Below are 19,942 nucleotides of genomic sequence, written 5' to 3'. Positions count from 1 at the left end.
TTTCCCATTTCACTGTGTCTTAAATTTTCTTTCCTGTGTCAATAAGCAACCCAAGTACTGGGTAGGCCTAGAAAATCTCATTCTTAGTTTCTCTTTCCCGGATGAAGCAAATGCCAAGAGCACAGTATAAAGAATGTGTTTCCGTATGCATTTTGTGAGTAAATACGAGAATTTCAGGTCAGTCTTGTGAATTTGACTATTTTTCTTATTATTCATTTCAGTCTAGAGAAGTAAAAACATTAACAATAAACTATTTTCTTTCATTAATTTGGGCAGGGATTACTTTCCTTTGTTATTGTGTCACATCAAGATTTAGTTCTCAGTTGGTTTACAGTCTGCTTGCAGCACCGAGTGGCTCCAATGAGCAGATCTAATAAACTGACAAGGAAGGAAATGTCTGGTATAAGAAATACGTTAAGTAAAACACTATTTTTTTGTGATAGATCAACAGTCCTTACAATAGCAAATCATCATCATCAACTACCTGAAGGGAAGTTATAGCCAGGTGGGGATTGGTCTCTTCTCCCAGGCAGTTAGCAATAGGACAAGGGGGCATGGGCTTAAACTCTACCAGGGGAAATTTAGGCTGGATATTAGAAAGAAATTCTTTACAGAGAGAGTGATCAGGCATTGGAATAGCCTGCCCAGGGAGGTGGTGGACTTGCCGTCCCTGGAGGTTTTTAAACTGAGATTGGACATGGCACTTAGTGCCATGATCTAGTAAACGGACTAGAGTTGGACCAAGGGTTGGACTCGATGATCTCTGAGGTCTTTTCCAACCCAGTCGATTCTGTGATTCTGTGATCCACAGTAGTTATGTTTTTAACACAGGACTCTTGTCCAGAAACACACCAATGCTGTATCTTCCATTCTGTTTCAAGGTGCCATTAGTCTTCCACAGCTTAATCTGCTGTTTCTGTCAACAGGTAAATAATTGAATTACAGGTTTAAAGAGGAAATAAAATGGTACAGAACCTTTGCTAACTTTATATGGATAACAGAAAAATGTATAATAGAAAAAAAAATATTTTATAGAAAAGATTTTCCATTTTGGCAGTAGTCCGAGCTCTTGCAGTCTGATGGAGTGCCTGACCTTCTTTCTCTCCCTTGAACAGGCATTTTTATAGCTTTCTTCTAGATATCTACAAGCAAGGAGGGGAGCAAAGGCTGCAGTCAATCACTTCCTGCTCTAGAGATCAGAAACGGTTCAAGCATAACTGTCCGATACCTGAAACAGTAGTGTTAAATAAAGAGGAATAATGTTTCTATGTATATGCATATTGATGTGGCAATATAGTTGAAAATTCTTTACAAATACAGCCATATCTATGAAATACAGTAGCATAGTTCTTTCTCTGTTTATCATAAGACTCTTTACACAAAAGTAAAACTGTCATCCTCTGGTGAAAAGCACATGTGAAATATTTGAGTGACTGTGTGTCTTCTAAAGTTTCAGTCAATCTTTGCAAGAACTTTACCATAAATACATTTTTATCTAAATACAAACATGAAAAGAAATACTACTGTTATTGATTGCAAAAGTAGAGCCTGTTGGTTACTATTTATTTAACAAATAACTCTGCCAAGAGACTTTCTTCCTCAAAGACTTCATTATCTAACACCCCAGCTTTGCAAGTACTTTTTTTGTATGTGGTTACACACATGAGCAGTCCCTTTGATTTCAGCAGTATTCCTCTGACTGCATTTACCTTCCAAAATGCCTTTTCATGGTCTGAGTTCAGGCAGATAATGAAGTCAAGGGCAAGGAAGCCTGCAAAAAAAGACAAATTGGAGGGATTTGGGCAAAGCTTCCTATGTTATCACAGAAGAGAGGTAGGTGCTTCTTCAAAAGAGCTGCTTCGAGAACAAGCTTAACTCAGGGATCCCCAGTCACCTTCCTGCAGAGTCTGTCCAGCTCGATTTGCTATTTAGGAAGAAGATTAGGCTAAGAAAAAGCCCAAAGTCAGATGTCTAAAGCACAGGTTAAAACCATTCTCCATTTTTCCCAGTGTTTACAGACCAGGAACAAAAACTCATAAACAACCCTGTTGTGGCAGCGTTAAAATGTAGCTTTTTTTTTAGATTCTCAATCCACTTCTCTGTCTAGGCTAGAGATGTAATGTCCTGCAGTAGCAAACATGAAAGCTTCATCCCCAAGATATTTTAAAACAGAAAAATTTCTGCTTGCTTTTTCTCCCATAGGCCAGGCATAGAGAGATGCCAGTTTGTGAAAATTTCCCTTCAGCAAGAAAAATATTTCAAAAAGTATATTTATGGTGATATTGTTAGTGTTGTAGTCTAGACCTGAAAACATTTTCTATAGCTAAGAAATACTGAAAATCAAGCTGTTATGATATAAAAAGTTACAACATTAGGCAATTTTAATTCCTACATATTGCAGGCCAGACAAATTCACTACTTGGTCTTTAATACCATGCTAAATTGATACACACACTCAAACACATATATATAAGGGAACGACATATTCATTGAATAAGATTTTTGCTTGTAAGTGTCATGTTAGATTCCATTTGTATACTAGGTCACATACAAATGACACAAACTTTTTAGTCTACTTGAGAAACATATTAATTTTATTTTTTCATACCTCAGATGCATCAGGAGGCACACAAAGAACACAGATATACACCTCAGTGCCACTTCATCTCTAACATATTGTATGCTTGTCATTATGCAAAAATTAAAGTCTTGGTAATAACTAATTTTATAAAAATATTACTTCTCATGGCTCAAGTAATTGCAAACAATTGTTATCTTTACAATTCTTTACATTTGTTTTACCTGCATATTGTACTGCACAGGGAAAAGAAATAAAAATATGTTAAGGAGAAAAGGAGAAAATATTTCACCTGGATTAATCCCATTTAAATGTTGCCCTATAAATGAACGGTTTCAGTAATCAGTTAATCCAAAAAAAAACAACCAAAAACTATGACTGAAATTTTTAATTATTTCACTACCTAGTATATATACTTCGAAACTGAGCAACATGGGATCTGTCACTTTACCTAATCATCCACCACTTAGTGATTGTAATGAAGTGCCCCTCACTGTGTACAATTTACTTGATGTTCCAAGATTTTGAGCAACAGGATAAAATAATCCCACAGTCTGAGTTTTTTTCCAGCTCTGAAGAAGCTAATAAGGAGTCTAATCCACTGTCAGAGACATTTGCCCTTTAAAAAAGCAATGCAATCTCCAAGACTGCAGAAATGCAGAGTAGCTGTTTCAAAACAAGATTAAGTCTATGAGTCCACTGAACAACTGGACTTGGCAGCTTTTCAGTAATGGAAGAAAATCAAATCTAACCTACCACACATCCAGAAGCATTTGGCCACCCTCCTATGAATCTCCTACATTTCATCTTTTTCACAGTCTGTTACAGAGTATAGCATCATAGCGTTCATTCATTCATTTGATTTGTCTCTTTTGCTTTATTTACTAGTGTTGGACCAGGAAACATTTTAATACTCCTTACTGAAATGAAAGGACTAGCAAAGCACTGTCCTCAGTGCTCCACTTTCAAGTTCATGTGTCCTCCAACAGTTAAAAATTTCTCTGTCATTCTGGTAAGACAATCCCTTTATTCTAGATGATCACAACAGTAGGATTTCAAAATATGTCAGCTCCTTTATTATAACTGAAAAAACAATGGCAAATTCCTACAGACCAGTAAGCACACATAAGATTGTGAAAATCACAGGTTTTCATATTAATAACTTTGGTAAAAACAGTATTTTTTCAATCAGTACAGCTACATGAATCCCTATTATAGCTATAGCTATTTCAGGAAAAATGCCTAATACATGAAGATTTTTCCCCTTACTTTAAAGGATTAAATCATTCTGCTGCAGGCATCTTTATACCCATAACACTGACTCCACACTGAGTGAATAACTGTGCCTAGGGAGTATAACAAGCAAACCTTAATAACAGACTCGGCAAGAGATCTCAGCCATTCTGATATCCTTTTGTGCAAGACAGGCTGAGAATGAGCAAGGACCAAAAGCCACAAGTAATTTGTAACATTTCATAGTTACATTAACACCTCTAATTGTAACTGACAGGGCAATTAAGGCTGAAAAACATCCCAGTACAGCAGCTTGTGCATGATGATTATCCCACTGAAACAACAGATCATGTATTCTTTTCGGAGGAAAAGTGTTTCACTTTATTTTCCACCATTGAAGTAGAAGTCCCAGTTCACCATGCCTCATTAAAAGGTTTGTGTTGCCATAAACATGATTATTTCAAACAACCACAAGCCTTTATAACAACCCTATAATTTAACAATTGCCTTCTCAATATAAGTTTCAAGATTCTTTTTTAAAAGACTCTGTTAATTGCTATATATAATCCATTTAAATAATGAGTCTTAGAATAATGAGCAGGCAATATTCTGAATACAAATATATTTAGGACACGTACTGTGTGGAACATGGTGTGGAACAACTAGAAATGATTGAGAAACAACTAGAGATGATTGAGACATTTGCTTGAAAAGAGCACTCCTTATCCAAATTGAAATGCAAATGTAGATGCATCTGTATCTGCTTCTTCAAGTAGAGAGCAGGTTGGTAACTTGTCCATAATTTAGGAGGAAAGAATTCCTGCTCAGTTTTTGCAGATATACTCAAGATTTAAAACGGGTGGGATTTTTTTTTTCTTCTCTGAGAATTCCTCCACATCTTAGCTGTTGACTGTTTAATTTCCCAGTTGCATCCTCCTAATCATTTACTATATACATTTGTATATCAAATGTTAAAATCTGGCCATACTTTACACAGCTGTCATTATAACCATACAGGGGAAAAACAAAAACAAAAAAAAAAAAAAAAATAAGCCTAAATCCCACAATCTTATGCTGTATTGCAATCTTAAAGAACATATATGAATAAAAATAATCTGAAAGTTTAATAATGATTTAACTAGTTCTGGCAATTAAAAAATAGATTACTAAAATGAGTGGCCTTAGAAAACTACCCAGATCTATGTCCAAAGTGTGACATAAGTCACGTTAAAGGTGAGCAGCAGATTTCAGAGTGTGCTTTTGTTACCTTTCCCAAATTACACTCAAGACAGATTGACACTGAAGGGAAGGGGAAAAAAATTGCAAATGTCACTGCAACATATGGGCCCTTACAGGCCTGAAAAGCAAAGTGAATCCATTAAGATGCAAACAAGACGTTTAGAGAGCTGGAGAATTTGGCATACAAAGAAAGGCTGAATGAATTATGCTCATTCAGATTGGGAAAGACTAGGCTTAGAGGGTATCTCACCACACATACTACAAAGTATGTAAGACATAGGTACAGAGGAAGGGGGGATACTCTTTTCACAAGGATGCACAGTGACAGAACAAGAGGCAACAGGCACAAGTTGCTCAGGGGAAACACTGTCTGGCTATAGGAAAAGAATATGCACCCTGTGATTAATTAAACACTGGAATAGGTTGCCTAGACCATTGGTGAAATCTCCTTCACTGAAAATCTTAAAGACTCAGCTTGGCAGAGTCCTGAATAACTCAATCTATGGCCTTAACTTCTTACTAAAGTTTGGACCAGTAATTCCAGAGTTCCCTTCCCAATCCAGTCTTTTCTTTGTTTCTGATCCTTGAGTAACAACAGAGGTTTTACATACAAGGTGAAAAAATATTTCAAAAAACATGATCTTTTTTCCCTTCAACTGCTACAATTCATACATGTTTTTACTTTGAAAAGGATAGTCATATGCATTTGTTTGGTTCACACTGCAAACAGTGAGAAAAGCACTGAGACATAGGTCTTATATCCTCTGAAATTTCTATCTTATCTGCTACAACTTGGTTCAGTCAGTAAAAGACAGAGGTATGCTAATGTGAAGAGGACTTTAAAGAAGTTTGGAACCACTACATAAACCATTACAGTCAGAATCAGCCTTACCCTCCTTTCTTCTTCTCTCCTGACAAAGGCTTTAGGGGAAGAATTTGAAAAACAGAAATTCCAGGTAATAGACTAGACAAAGAGGCTTCTTTTCAGCTGAAATGTGAGAGACAGTTTGAAATGCCTTTGAGTTTCTGTTGCTCATATACTTTCTAACTTGACTTTGGTCATGGCTATGCCCTACTACAGACTTCCGAAGGAAAGATTGAGCCAATATCTTCTTCCATTTGTGTGCTATGGACACCCTTGGCCTTATGGATCAAGGCAGAACAATGGCTCAGGAATTGCTTCTGATAATAGTAATTATTATTTAATTTCTCTGATCCTTAGAGTAATCAGCATCCTTGTGTTTTTTTCTGTACTATTATTCACCCTTCTCTAGTGTCCTCCTTCCCTGAAATACTCAAAGTATTTCCTCATTGCATACTACTTATATACTGATGACTGCCAACACTTGCCTACATTAGCTTTGTATACCAATTTCAAACACTTAGATGAAATAAGTCTAGAATGAGTCAGATAATCCAGTAATACAAACTGGAAACTAGTTTTGGGTTTGGGGTGGTTTGTGGGTTTTGGATTTATTTTTTTTTTCCCTCAAAGCTGTAAGCTGTTTGTTTAAACACAGCTAAGGCCAAATGAAGTTTGTGTTAGAAGATATTTTAACAGCACATGGGAAGTGAGAAGTTGAAAATAATGTTATCTTTTCATAGAATTCAAAACACTGTTGCAAATAACAGCTGCGATCCAGTGCCAAATTAATCAATTTTCACATTAACATAAATGGAGCTACGTTGATGGATTAGGCTGTTATATGGCATATAACACACTGGCAAAACCACCCAATATCTAGAGAACAGAGGCAAAATGCAGATGCTTATTTTTACCTTAGGATTCCATGCTATTGTTAGCTCATCTTTTGAATTTAAATTAAAGCAACCAAAATCAATAAAAACAAGCACTATTTTCACCAAAGACCACCCACAGGCATTTTCCTTGCAGGATAAAGGGCTGCTGGCTTAGTAGTAACAATGTTTCTTTCTATTTTTGGACCTGCAAGAAAAAGAACTTACAGTCTTCTCCACTGGGTGGCAACCTAGGATGCAACAACAGAAAGGACTGCTCTCTCCCGAGGACCAAAGAGGAAAGAGAAATCTTCTGCTGATACTATTTACCTGAAATTTTTGTTTCTATTGATGATGCACTTGGTAATGCTATGAACATGTGGGAAAAAAAAAGCTTTCAACAGATGTGACCGATTATGGCCTAATCAGATTGGATGAAGTTCAAAAAATATTAACATAGTCCCCCAAAATCCCTTTTTTTGGTTTGTTTCTCTTCGATCATAATAGTATTATGAAATGTGAACTACAGTTGCCATTAGAAGTATTTGAAACTAATGCTGATTTCTGATAAGTGTTTCTCACATGCATCATGATTATAGTTCTGCATTTTTTTTAGAATGAATGAATTTAATAGACACTTGAATTCATAGTAGGAAAATGTAAAACAAGAATTGGGAAAAAAACCCAAACATCATGTCTCTGATTTGTTTAAAATGCAGAATTCACTTGCCCTGTCAAATTTCCATAGAACAAGGACTCCTTTCCAGAGTACTTGTAAACAGACTCACTTTTTTCCAAAAAAAAAATAAAAGCATAGCAAAATGACAAAATCCACTTTGTCATTGTTGTATTATGATTAATGTGACTCTGGTGAAGTGAAAATAAAGAATTGGAGTGCAAAAAAGAAAGGATTGAACTAGAAGACAAAGTAGAGACTAGAATATGGAAATCAATGGGAAAAAGACGTGACAAATACTGGATGAGAAGGGTGTGCAAATATGAGGTAAACTAAAAAATAGTTATTAAAAATTAGAGGAGGATGACAGATTAGAGGAAGAGAAATTAAAAATCATACTGGTGTTTGCTTCCAGAAATATAACAGGAAAAAATATATAAGTTTGAGCTTTTCATACTCTGTGGAATGAAGAGAAAAATGTTTGCACCTTTTTGCCACAGTGGGGAAACCCATAAAACTTCAAAACATTTCTGCTATTACTTCTAGCTTCCACTTCGTAGTTCTGAGGGACTGCTGAAAAGCAGGACATTGTGGAACCACAGTTCATATGCCCTGAAGTAAATGCTCAAGTGTGAGTGATCATTAAATTACAGCTCTATATTCATATTCTATATTCTATATTCATTTGAGTGCCCAACAATATCTTTTTACAAGAAAAAAATGATTTAGAAATACCCGGTATAGTATCACGGAGAAGTTGCTCTAACAGAATCTCCACTCAAGAAGCTCCACCCTCCAACCAACCAACTACTCTCTAAGTTTATGGCAATTTATAGACAGCAGAATTACATTGTTACTTTGTCAAGAGTCCTTGACACCATGAATTTGTCCAGCTGTTCTTTGACTACAGATACACTGTTGACTCCCACAACACCCTGGAACAGAGATTCTGTGATTTAATTATACACTATGTGAATAAGCACCTTCCTTTTTCAGCTGGTTGACCAGACATTGTTTATTGTTGGTAACTCTGAAGAACTACTGTCTATTCACTTTTTCAGCTTTATGTGCTGGAAATTTATTTTGTAGTTAGATCTCCAAATGTTCCAAGAAAATGGTCTCATTTAAACAGAAAACCACAAGCATAGGAGGTCATTTTATTGTAACTATTACCCTGGTGTTTTTTGGTTTGTTTTGGTTTGCTTTTTGTGACAAAAAACATTCCCCAGGGTTGTTAGTTTTAACGTGCTATAATATAATACTTTTTAATGTGGGTTCATCAGGGGCTACTTTCATAGAATCATAGAATAGCTCAGGTTGGAAGGGACCTTCAAAGTTCACCTAGTGCAACCCTCTGCAATGAGCAGGGACATCTTCAACTAGATGAGGTTGCTCAGAATCCTGTCCAGCCTGGCCTGGAATGTCTCCAGGGATGGGGCACCTACCACCTCTCTGGGCAACCTGGGACAGTGTTTCATCACCCTCATTGTAAAAAGCTTCTTCCTCATGTCTGAATCTCCTCTCTTCTATTTTAAAACCATTATCCCTTGTCCTGTCTTAACACACCCTGCTAAAGTTTGTCCCCATCATTCTTACAGGTCTCTTTTAAGTACTGGAAGGCCACAATAAGGTGTTCCCAGAGCCTTCTCTCCTCCAGGCTGAACAATCCCAACTCTCTCAGCCTGTCCTCATAGCAGAGGTATTCCAGCCCTCTGATCACCTTGGTGGTCTCCTCTGTACTGAAGGCTTCAGAGCTGGATGCAGGACTACAGATGGGGTCTCACCACAGCAGAGCAGAGAGGCAGAATCACCTCCCTCCACCTGCTGGCCACTCTCCTTTTGACGCAGCCCAAGATACTATTGGCCTTTTGGGCTGCAATTGCACATTGCTGGCTCATGTCCAATCTCTCACGCACCAGTACCCCCAAGTCCTTCTCCACAGTGCTGTTCTCAATCCCTTCATCCCCCAGCCTGTACTGATACTAGGGATTGCCCCAGCCCAGGTGCAGGACCTTGCACTTGGCCTCGTTGAACTTCATGATGTTCACACGGGCCCATTTCTGAGCTTGTTCAGGTCCCTCTGGATGGCATCCCATCCCTCATAAATGTCAACTGCATCATTCAGCTTGGTGTCATCTACAGACTTGCTGAGGGTGCACTTGATCTCACTGTCTAAGTAATTGATTAAGATATTAAACAGCACTGGTCCTAATACAGACCCCCGAGGGACACCACTTGTTACTGGTGTCCATTCATATACTGTGTCATTGACCACTGCTCTTTGAGTGTGACCATCCAGCCAGTTCCTCATCCACTAAACAGTCCACCCATCAAACACATACCTCTCCAATTTAGAGAGAAGGACACTATGGAAGATCATGTAAAAGGCTTTACAGAAGTCCAGATAGTCAACATCTGTAGCCCTTCCTTTGTTAGAGCTGATTTTTTTGCTTGTTTGGAAAGAAAATTTTGCAGCAGAAAGTTTATCTATTTTCCAAATTTTCTGATGTCATGAAGGTATTATAATTAGTTTGAATTCATGGCAAACAGTAAGATAAAAGCAAAAATGTATTTTAATTTTACTAAATGCAATTTTGTATAGAACAGCAATGATATTTTGAGACAAATGTGGGTAATAAAAATACCAAGTCTTATTAGAAACCTGGCTGGCTTTCAATTACCAGTAGACTTCAAGATTTTTAATACAATTTCCCATAGCTGGAATCTATTCTTTTGATAATGTCTGTCCTCACACTTAGCTTCCCCAAGTGGAAGCTAACTTCAGGGTGAAAACTCCACTTCTGTTGAATCATTTCAGCAGATTTCAGTTGATAGATTTCATTTATCCATTTAATTTATCTCCCCAAAGTTAATACAGTTATGGAACTCAGTTAATACAGTTATGGAACTCATCTACCTCCCAATAGAGTCAATTCATTACAGTTGTGTTCAACACCTGACAGAAAAAGTAAATCTGACTACAGTATGTATCTGTACCTCTTCATTGCAGGCAGACAGGTGAAGGTGAAGCAGCATTACTCCCAGATGCACACAATGCATAAGCTCAAAACTATTTTATACACACATATAAAAGGGAAAAATAAACTTATTACACTGCCTGTTTATCAGAAGTTGAGATTTCCTAGGACATGAGCTGTTCTGTCCCCAGAGGAAAAAATTGTTCTCTTCCTACAAAATGATCTTATAATGATCTTATGTATTCAAGGTCTATTTAATGTTTATAGAAAAGAAAATGAAAAAAAAAAAAAAAAGACAATGCACATCCCAAATACTTTAGAGGTGATGGAAGTATTAGAGAAAACTGCTCATCTGAGCAACAACTGTGGGATATTTTTACATATGGCTTCTCTTCATGTATTCCACTACAATTTGTGTACAGAGCTGGGACAAGACTTTTTCTTGTCATGAGCATCTGTTTGACTCATCATATGTGCTGTATCTATCACTGTGAACTGTTCCAATGGCAGTGTTGAAGCATCTGCCATGTAGCCTCTCTACAGAGGAGTTCAAAGCCTAGAGAAATCTGAAAGAAAGAAGCAGTGACAAACAAGTCAGTAAGCTTCAGCTGATGTTCAGAACTTTTTTTTCTTTTACCTTCAGTGATCATTTTCTGGTGACATTGACCTGAGGATAGTGCACAGTAGTGCACCTGTAACTACAGACTCCTGAGGCACAAGGTGGAAGTGACACGATTCTGTACTTTCTTTCTGATAGTTATGAAATATGCTTTGAATTGTCTCTGTTCTCTTAGGGTGGAAACATTTTTCTAGCAGACTTACATGTGCTTGAGGGCAAGATTCAGATCACCTAAGCTCCACAGCTCCTCTGTGCTGCTCACTCCAAGTGATCACAGTGGTTAGAAGCAGCTGGTCCACTTGTACCATGTAGGATGTGTCTCCCTCCATTGACTGTGCAGACCCAAGAAGTCCAGATTAGATGCATAAATTCTACGTATCTAAAGATGTCAGCTGAATTTCCAAATGAAGTCTTACTCATATATTCAAATACAGCACTATCAACGTTTGAATGAAAAATAATCAACTGTATTGACTGAAACATGAGCTAAATTATTTTTCATTATAAAATCTTTCACAGACCTCTAATCAAATAAACAACTTATGGCTGTTTGACTCAACATTTTTTTTCTGCAAATATATTACTTTACTAAGTAAACATACAAAGAGGTGGCAGAGTCTAGCTATCAGCTCTTGAACTGGCTGGTAAAAAATTCTCATTTGAAAAATTAATTCTCTAGATATAAAAATATGGATTTGAAATTAAATTATCAATGCCAAGATCTCTGCAAATACAGTCTGTGCTGTCAAAAGGCTGAAGGGCAGTACTCCAGAATGAGCTTTCATTGATCTGGATCACAGTCAGATCTTTCTTGTGTTAGAAATATATGCAGTCAAGATGCAGTTGCCCTTATCTTGGGATTCGTGTTCAAGGAATTGAAGACAATATAGCAATAATCTGCAAATACAGGTGGTTTCTTGTAAAAAAAACCTATAATGGTTTATACAATCTCTCTCCTTTAGCTGCTGTCTAGGACCCTTGCGCCATTCAGTACTGCTCTTCTACTGTTCAGTACTGCAGTTTGTTAACTGAACATGTTTAACAGTTTCCAATGCAAAATGAAACATCATATCAAAAACATTCTTTGATAGGACTTTTTAATTAATTTTTATTTATTTTAAAGAGCTTCTGTACAAGGATTTCAGGAGGCACTGATAATATGCTTTTCTTCCCTGAGTAGAACAGAACATGTTGCTTTCGAAACTTCACTTGGAACATATTAAAGACAAAAATGCATTAACTGGAGTAGCAAAATATCATTACATTTCTGTGTGGGATATTACACTTTCATAATTAAAATTCTTTCTGAATTAAAGTAGCTTCACTTCAGTTTATTGTTGATCCAAGTCAAAGATGAACTAACATCACTGATTTCTAAATACACAGTCTTCATTCATTCAGGTTAATTTTCCAGAATGCCCACATGTGGGTGAGTGCTAAAAAACTTTGGCCCTGCAAATGCATTCCCGGAACAGAAACACTGAGAACAAAATTATCGCTTTAATGAATATATAAGAAGAAGTTGAGCTGCTAAGGAAGATAAGAAACCATAACTTTTATTAAAGAGAACAGACGACATGGAATTTTGAAGCAGATGCTCACAGACTCAGAGTTGTGAATGGCAGATTAGTCCTACTTCATTAAAGAGGATATAATGATTCTTCTAACTAGTAAAGAGAAAGAAGAATTTGATACAATTGGAAAAAATAATATTCATTTCTAGAAAAAATAATAAGTGAACTCACTCTTTCAATGCATTAATAGTATTATATGAACGCCATTTTTTATCATCAGTATTACATAAATGACATTAACAAAATCAAGCTGTACACATAATAATCTGCAGAATATGCACCATAATATGAATATATAAAGCAATTTTTTTTCTTATATAAAGAAAAACTTACAGTAAACTTTCACAATTAAACACATAGGAAGAATAAGTGGTTTTCACATAAGAATCCCAACCAGTTTCCAGATCCCCAAAATCACCCTGCTTGAGCATCTAAGTCAGCTGTGAAAATGTTAAAAACAAAACCTCCGCATAATCTGAGTTTCAGTATCATGTTTTCACAGTTGGTGCAGGATGCTCAATGAAAATCTGATCTATAGATCTATAGTCAGGAGAAAAGTCTTCAGCAAACACAACACAGCAATATGAGGGTTGAAAGGAACCCCTGTAAATGTTGTGGTGCTGAACACGGTGACATGCAGTGTTTATAGAGGACTGCTAGGAACAGTACAGTGGAAAAAGACCCCACAGAAGATATTTCACAACCCAAAATATCTTTTAAATAATTCACTGAGAGTTGTATTAAATTGCTGTGGCCAGAGGTGATAAATAATTTGGTTTGAGAAATATAAAATGTTTAGGAACACCACTGAGTGAAATGTCACTAAACTTGTTATTTGAAAGGTATCCTGTATGGCAAAGTCTAATTCAGTTAGATAATATTTCTTTCCTAAGAACTTCAGTGAGGCACAAATGTACAAATATTCTGTCTAGTACAGTCCTCTATGATTAATGGCTATTTATTTTACATTAGGTTTATTTTTTAATTATGTAGCAAAACCTCTTGCATGAATTTTCCTTGGTATTAATATGAAAACTTATTATACAAAAAGAATAGATTTTTTTATTTCGCTACATTTTTTTTATGTCATGAACTACGGTAAAGTAGTCCTGAATTCCCTTGGAAAACCTCCAAGAGCCATCAGCTTATTTATACTAAATTCTGAATGACGTCTACTTTTCAATGGCTGTGAAAAAATGAAAGAACAAAAGACTCCAAAATGAAGGTATGAAGATGACATAATTCAAACACATAGAGTGTCCTTAGCCAGTGTTCTTTCTTATGCCTATTTTTGGACAGTCTTCTGTGACTCTATAAATGCTCTTATTTATTTAAGATGTCTCTAATAATGTTTTTCAATTCAAAAATCAATATATTTTGTAAATTATTACCAGCTTAATGAAAATTAATTCACCCAATATCAGAAACCTTCTATTATAACCCCTGCTGTGCATGACAAATTATTCAAATATTTCTAGGACAAACACTACAGAAAATTAGATATTTGCTCATCAAACAAAAAAACCCACTGGATCATTTATTTTGAGGTCATAAAATGCAACACATCTTTTGTTGTTTTCACATAATTAAATAAATTCCATCCTGAAATGTCACGAGATTTATCTAAGTATATATTGAGAACTGATATTACCATTATTATAGAAGGAATTATTTTATTTCTGTATCTCATGACAAAATAGAGGACAAACCTCTTAATATAAACTAAGGGATTAATATAAACAAAGGGCTACAAACATGATTAGGGGTCTGGAGCATCTTTCTTATGAGGAAAGACTGAGAGAGTTGGATCTGTTCAGCCTGGAGAAGAGAAGGCTGAGAGGGGATCTTACCAATACTTATAAATACCCCAAGGGTGGGTGTCAAGAGGATGGGACCAGAATCCTTTCAGTGGTGCCCAACAACAGGATGAGGGGCAATGGGCACAGACTGAAGCACAGGAGGTTCCATCTAAACATGAGGAGAAACTTCTTTACTGTGAGGGTGCCGGAGCACTGGAACAGGCTGCCCAGAGAGGCTGTGGAGTCTCCTTCTCTGGAGACATTCAGACCCCACCTGGACACATTCCTGTGCGATCTGCTCTGGGTGAACCTGCTATAGCAGGTGGGTTGGACAAGATGATCTCCAGAGGTCCCTCTGACCCCAACCATTCTGTGATTCTGTGATATGCTATTTCATTTTCTACCCTAGTGTCAGACTTGGATCTCCTAAAAACAAATGACACAGAGATCTGAATTTCATCTTTTATATAATGTACCTGGTTTTTGTATAATCTGTCATCAAGCCACTATCCTTCTTTCTTCTAAATTTTGTCTTTCTCTGGAATAAATTTTTCAGATTATATTCTCCACTATAATATCCAAATTCATTGAGCTACCTTTAAAATAATGTTTAATGTTTCTTAAAATGAAAGACAAAAAAAGTTACCTCCAGAAAAACAGTAACTGAAATAACTATTATATATTAGTCAGTTACATGTTCATGCCAGAAATAGGAATGCCTTTTGTTTTCTATGTTGACACAGAAAAATTTATCACAAGCCCCTCTCATTCTTCTGACAAGCAAAGTAGGATCAATATGAAATTATTTGTGACTGGGGGAGTGGACAGTGGTAAAACTAATCGTGTTGTCATCAACTAGTCATCAAATATATCCTGATGTTAGCAGTTTTCCAAACGAAAATATATAAATTGTAATGAAAAAAAATCCTCCCGAATTCAGGGAAGACCTTTGTAGCCCTGTGTGCTTATAGGTCAGATGTCCTGATTTTTCATTACAGCCCAGGCACCATATGCTGGTGACTTCACTTCCAAGCATGCCTAAAGGTGCAGCAGCAATTCAAAACAAAAATATTTCTGATTCCAGGCATTTGGATTTAACAATATATTTAATTTTAATGTTCTTTACAAAGTATTCAGCCTATAAGCACCCTTATCCACCATTTACCTCTTAAGTTGACTCAGTGTTTTGGTATCTGAAAGCTCCTGGTTAGCTTGCCATGGAATGCTACTGGTGTTAACATTTTATGAGTTCATGGGAAGACTGAACATTCACAATTCTGGGTCAGGCATTTCTAAATTTGCAGATTCTGAGGAAGCACATATTTACAGTTGTTTTTCTCTATGCATCTGTTGCCAGTCCTTGTTGGCAATAGTATATTAGGCAAAGCAGTAAGAGCCTTTATGGGCTGTTCTCTCATTTCACATTGCTCAGGTAAATCTTTTGCATAGGTGGGAAGTGGTGCCTTTGATGGCAGTTTACATCCTGCCTCATTATAAAGTAAGGACTAGTTCAAATAGAGGAAAACTATGAGGAATTCATTAGAATTCCTTATATCATCTTTTATCTTCTTTTGTTGTCTAAGAATGGATTCAGGATTGTACTTGTTTCAGAACATTTAAGAATCAAAAGACAAAATTGCTTTCCCCAGTCTAAGAGCTGCACTAAAGCTAAGCATTTATTTGATGATAGATGCTTATTACAATCACTTTCTAACAACTTGCTCAGCAATTAAAATCAATCATGCTGTTTAATTCCTCTTCATTTGGATATTCAGATACATGTTTCATATGAAACTCTTCCTTCCAAACCTGATTAGCTGTTTTTAATAATCTCCATTACTCTTGAATCCTTCAATATGCATAATTTCACTATTTTCTTCTCTCACATCTATTTTTATTTCAGTGGAATCACTGGTATCGAAGATGTACTGTACATATTCTGCTCTCCTCTGTGGATTTTTAACTCACCTCTCTTCACATGCTAGTCAGGCACCTTGGACTACCAAAACTGTATAAATATCAGTTAAACCACCTCTCATTCATGAATGAGAACAACATCAGTCTATTTGCACATCTCCTGTTATTTTAGCTTTAATGTTAAGGTGCCACTGAAATTCTGAAGCGATGCGTGCAATTCATGTCATATGCTTTGGTAGCGTGTAACTTACTAATTGCAATTACTCTTTTTTTCACTGAACCTAATGAATCCCACAACACTAAATTCCAGGTACTTCATTGTGGCACCCAGTTATACCTTTAAAAGTAAACTTTGGATTTCATGCCCAACCATGTGTAGTCACACAATTGGGTAAAACAGTGGAAGAGCTAAAGACTCCTCTCATTTGTCCTCTTCCTCATTCTGTGGTGAACCTTGCAAAAGTAGTATTGATCCTGCATGTCCTGCCTCCTACCAATCTTGTCTGACATGAATATAAAAATCTGGGGATACTGGTCTCAGTTAAAAAGCATGAGCCTGCACCATGTGACAAGTTTGATTCAGAACAATTTCTAGTTTCAGAATCAAGGGCCATATTGCAATGGCATTGCCATTTGATTTAAACAAAAAATAATAATAATAAAAAGACTTCAACCAAAATGGAAGCAGCTGAAGCATATGAAAAGTAAACTGTTAACTAAGCTTTCATTTCAATAATACCCTGTTTTTCTTTTTCTGACCTTTACTTAGCCAGGCTTGATAATCTCTTAGGTGGTATTAGAAATGGCAAAGGCTATAAGATTTGTCTGAGATATGATATTACAGCTGTTAAAACCTTGAACTGCTTCCTTTAGAAAAATGCACACAAAATGAGAAAAAAGAACTGCTACGATTTATTTTTTTAAAAAAACATATCTATCTTCTGTCTCAAAGGCTTATTGCTACTTACAGCTTGAAACACAGATATAGCGAATAATCGTACTGATCTTTTCAGGTCCTGATACACTGACACAAGTATTACATAGCTTATGATACTGCTTCCTCGTGTCAGACCCAAAATTGCTGTCACCATCAGCTGTGGCACATGATTTTTAAGTCAAAGGCAAAACCAGATAGAAATTATGAAGAATCTAAAAACAGATATAATTTATTTATTTTTAACTAAATTGAACAATGCATACTTTCCCCCATCTGTGCCAGGAACACTGCAGAGATGAATTTGCCAATGTTTTTATTTATTCATGTATGGAGGTGGAGGAGAGAAAAAGAGATGAGAGTAAGTGCACATGTTCAGGTATTCTTCAGTATTTACAGAGAAAAGCCATGATGCTTCCTTAGGTCACTATTGCTTCTAAAATGTCACAGTATCCTGGGATCATGGCCACAGAAACTGAGCAACACAGGATTTAGATAATCCTAGATTCAGAATCAGAGGGCTGAAAGAGATTTAAAGATGTTATCCATATCTCTAAGAAAAAAATGGGTTTTGCTACATCCTTCCTGTGTGTCTTCTTGCTCTGTTCTTAAATACCCTCTTTCAGGCAGTTAATGGACCCCAAAACTACCAATTTTTGTCCTTTATTTCCCTCACCGTTAGAAATGTTTCCTTGATATTTAATAAGAATATATTTTAAATGCTTGCTACATGTCATAGCCATTATAGAAGCAGACAACAGATACTTTTCTCCCTGCTAACAACAGTCTGTTTGCACTTGGCATTTCCTCCCAACAGTCTTTCTTCTCCAGATTAAACAAATCTTCACTCCTTTTCTGTAAGCTGAACTTCCTAGATACTTCAATTGCTCTCATAATGCTTCTGAGAATATTCTTTAAGTGTGTCACAGTTTTCCTGAAAATGCTAAAAGTGGACTCAGGCTGAGTGTTGTCAAGGTAGTTTTGAATTGCTTTCGCTGGTTTTTGGATGTTACTCATCCCTTCTAATCTGGTTTGCCTGCTCAGTGGCTCAGCTCACTGCCTCCTGTCCACATTCCCAGTGCCTGACGTCGTCATTTCCCTTCACAATATCCCCAAACACAATCACTTGCAGTGCTGCTCTTCAGCGGTTGATCAATCCATTGATCCACTTCAAATGTCAATCCTCAGCACAATCTGTGTGGCAGATCAAGAGCCTTTCTTGCCCAAACACAGTTTTCTTGTTTCTGAATTTGCAGAATTTGTTTATTTGAGTTTGCTGAATGTGTTTCTGGGGCTAAGTTTGACTTTCAATTTCTAAGAGAAATCTCCAGGCAGCTCACATCTGATCTATGTGCTTCTCTCTGGCATGCTTATGTCACACATGCCTTACTTTCTCAGAAGGCACATAGAGGTGCCTAAACACAAAAAGAAAAGAGTGTCCATTTTCCCCTAGATTAAAAGTTCTGTAATAATAATAACAATAATAATAATTAAAAACAAACAAACAAACAAACAAACAAAAAACCGTTGACCTCAGTCAAGTGCAGGAAATATTTTTGTCCCCTTCCGTTACAAGAGAACAAATATCAACAAAACTAAATAAAGGACATTTTGACTGAGAAACAGGGCAAAATGAAGAGGAGGAGGACAGATGTGAGCACCTTCATTATAGCTACTGAAGCAGGAGAATATGTACCACGATAGATCTAGTGTACAGTTGAAGGTATTGAGATGTAGGAACTAATCTGCAGGTCTCAGTTCCAGGTGATAACCTAAAGCAACTCAGAGTATCCTGCTCTTCTGGTTTTAATAAGCACGCTGTACTTCTAAATATTATCTACATATCAGTTCTTTCAGGAAGTTAACGCTAAGATTTACAGACCAAAAATATAAGAATAAACATGTATTAATATATATAAGAAAATAAATCATTTCAGTAAGGAAATTTACAAGTTAAATTAATATCAAAGTGGTCTTACTTTTAAGATTCAGTGCTTTTGTCGCCAATTATACTTTTAGGTTGATTCACAAATAAATAAATCACATTAATCAAATATTTTAGTCAAACTAAATTACTTTTAAAAAACACTACGGTATATAATTTAGTAGAATGTTTCATTTCTGTATAAGTACTGAAGTGTACAACCAGTCAAAATCAAACAGCATAGTATTATAGTATAAACATAGTAGTAGTATAATAATAGGATAGAAAAAGAACTAAAATGTAATAGTACAACATAATAGCACGATATAGGTTTGAAAAGATGTAACATATTAACAATAAGACCATAAGCAGCCAAAAGTAATGACACAAGAAACTTCTTCTTAGGAAAACTCTAATTACAAGATGCATATGTCAAATTGTTACTGAAACATTTGGTAGGAGTAGTATAACTCATTTGGGGAACAACAGCAAAACAAAGACCAGGAGATAAATTTGAGACTGAATCTCCAGTATTGATATCTAAGGAAAGGACATGTTATCCTGAGAAAACTCAAAACTTTAGGATGAAGATTCCCAATGAGACTCTCAAGGGAGTCAACCAGTCATTGGGCCTCAGAGCTGCCAAAGCATTGGACTACCCATGAAGATAAAGAAAAGTAGGCATGCAGTTGTTTGCTGAAAGGCTATTCATTAAGTTTCCTCAGGTATAATTA

The 19,942-nt window shown here is 36.2% G+C and overlaps 1 protein-coding gene across 3 annotated transcripts in view; it reads right to left on the bottom strand.

The window, feature by feature from the left end:
- The window catches only part of GPC5 (glypican 5), a 663,584-nt gene that overhangs the window by 511,369 nt on the left and 132,273 nt on the right, over positions 1-19,942 (bottom strand). The window lies entirely within an intron of this gene.

This window comes from Columba livia, chromosome 1 (genome assembly GCF_036013475.1).
Source record: "Columba livia isolate bColLiv1 breed racing homer chromosome 1, bColLiv1.pat.W.v2, whole genome shotgun sequence".
NCBI lineage: Eukaryota > Metazoa > Chordata > Aves > Columbiformes > Columbidae > Columba > Columba livia.
Note: the sequence above shows the minus strand (reverse complement) of the source record. Positions and strands in the feature narration are given on the sequence as shown.